Source organism: Lactuca saligna, chromosome 7 (assembly GCF_052625555.1).
Source record: "Lactuca saligna cultivar CGN05327 chromosome 7, ASM5262555v1, whole genome shotgun sequence".
NCBI lineage: Eukaryota > Viridiplantae > Streptophyta > Magnoliopsida > Asterales > Asteraceae > Lactuca > Lactuca saligna.
Window position 1 is genome coordinate 18,821,169 of NC_136423.1, and position 2,899 is coordinate 18,824,067.

Sequence of the window (2,899 nt, forward strand, 5' to 3'; positions counted from 1 at the left end):
AGGATGATATTAGTATAGATTAGATAGTGTTAGAAACACGTGATAGATAAATGTAATTAACATTTGATTATTAAATAAAGGAGTATTATTTATGAGCAATGTTACTGTCTTATGTTAATTATTTAACTATCATTTCACTTTGCATGTTTTGACTTCCAGAATAATTGAGTTTATTAAGAATAATCGAATTATTCAAATTGTCCACAATCGTTCATATGTTGGAAGTAGGTATGAATGAAGATTGTCATGAATTGGTGTGTAGATTGTCTAAATGGTATAAGACATAGCAAAAGTTTGCTGCAACGTTCATGAGTGCTTATGAACTAGTTTTGAGCATTGGAACAAACCCGCGCTTGCTGGAATCACCTTATGGAATATGACAAAAAGGGATGATCGCAAGACGATAATATCATATGGTCTTAAAACCTAGATATATGGTTTGTTATTTATTAATTGGTTGTACATTGATGGTGCGAAACCGCATCAGTAACTTGATGTTATAAAACGCATTGTTGTGTATAGTTGGTTAATGAATAAGTAAATGCATGTAAGTCAAAGTTTATCTGTTACTTTTATCCTAAGAAGGTAAAAGCGATATCTCGGCCGCTTGATGATTTGATTTGACTTATGTGTCGGGCCCTGTCAGAACTGAATTGATGTGTTCGATTAAGTTCTATGTCAAATAAATCTGAAGTCGAGAAACCAAATGCTATAGAATTGTTTCCATGAGAATGTTTGCATGATATCTATATGGAGGACTGTACGATCCCTTATCTAAAGGACAAGATTGATTAGATCAAAGTTTGACAGCGTCTTTGAGAGCTACGATTGCTAATCAGTGTATATAGTTACTAGACTTATCCAAGTAGGAGACTATTGGAATAGTGTCTAAGGCTGCAACTATATTTGGTAAATACTTGACCCGATTGAGCATGGTCCTTTTGGGTTGCCTTCACCATAGCAACTTGATAGGATGATTTTTAATGAGAGTTGAAATATTATATGGAATAATAATATTATTTGATTAATATAAGTCATAAATTAATTAGGAATTAATTTGGTGACTTAAAGAGATTAATTAAATAGAAGGGCTTAAACTGTCAAATGTGTGATAGTGATACTTTAGGCTATAATTCCTTATGGATAATATGGTGGACGATTTTATGGCTTAGGATAGACCTAAAATTGTACAAGGGTTATCATGAGGGGATTAGGATTGCTTAGGGCTTAAGTTATCCAATTAGGTTTAAAGGTAAAACCCTAGGAGCCTTACAAGTATAAATTGACCCTAGGGGTCATGGAAATCGGCACCCTTGTGTCTAAGGAAACCCTGGCCGATTTCTAAGTCCCTCCCCACTCTCTCAAATCATCCTCTTGCTAGTTGGTGTTTGTAAGCCATTAGAGGAGTGACAATTGTGACTCTAAAGCTCCAAGAACAAGAAGATCAAACAAGTGATTCAAGGTAAACTTATAGCTCTAATTTCTCTTTGTTATTATGCTAGAATAACCATTATAAGTCTTGGATTCATGCATGTTCAATTAGAGAAACCTAGATCCACGAATTAGGGTTTGTATGTGCACATAGGAATGTTCATATGGCCAAAACCCATCAGAGTTGACTCGTCAACTCGTCGAGTCCACTTTGAATACAAAGACAAGTAAAACCATCTCAATTCTTCACGTTGTCTCGCCAACTCGCCGAGTCTGTAACGCGTCCAAACCATAGGGGTAAACCCTAGCCGACTCGTCGAGTTTTCTTATTCAACTCGTCGAGTCCCTTAATTCTATTTTCACATTTAGACAATTTAAGGCTGAACTTAAACCCCAAACTCTAGATCTAGCCTCACAAGGCCGAAATACCATGTAAATCTACAAGTTGTACATCCATGCATGACACCTAGGGCTCAAAGTGCCAAGACAAGTTACATTTAGGGTTCTAAGCATAAAAGCTCTCCTCTAGATTGATAAAGCTTGGAACTTTGGGCTTAATGGACCTCATAAGGTCCAGATCTGAAGTCTCACTTTATTGGCAAGCTCAAAATACTCAAAGTCTCATGTCAAGATGGAAAATACCCTAAAACTTCCTAAAAACGAGATCTAATCAAAATAATGAGCAAGGTGGTGACTTTTTACCTTCAACAGAAGCTAAGGATGGATAAACACTAGATCCAATAGTCCCTTCTCGTTCCAAGCCCTGATACTCTTATCTTTTATTCCAATAATGCACTAAAATGCCTAAAGTTAGCTCTTCTCTCTCTCTCTCTCTCTATATATATATATATATATATATATATATATATATATATATATATATATATATATATATATATATCTTAAATCAATATAAATGATTATGGTTTCAGACAGGGGAGTAAGGTTACATGGAAGGAAGAAATGAGGGCTTAAGGTCCTTTAAATAGGACACAACCCTAGAAAATTAGGGTTTAACTACACGGACTCAACTTGTCGAGTCCGTCAAGTCCATCCCCTCGACTCGAAGAGTAGGCTTCATATTCTACACAACCAACTCAGCTCCTACACGACGAGTTGGCACCAACCAACTCATCGAGTAGGTCCTACAGTGTGCATTATAGCTCTCAAGTTTCATATCCTGGATACGGGGTGTTACACTTCTCCCCACTTGAATTAGATTTCGCCCTCGAAATCGCTCCTTAACAACACCTAGCTTGCAACCAAAAACATAAGAAGCACCACAAAAAATATCATTTGGTGCATCAATCTCCCTCCCAAGATACCCAAAACCAAATAGGAATTCTGAACCCGAAGAAGGACAAACCCCTTTTTGTCGTGTCCGTATCAGCTCTGACTCTCCTGAACTTGGAATCTGTAGTGGTATGTCTCCACGACTGACCGCCCATGTAGTATATCTCCATGCCAT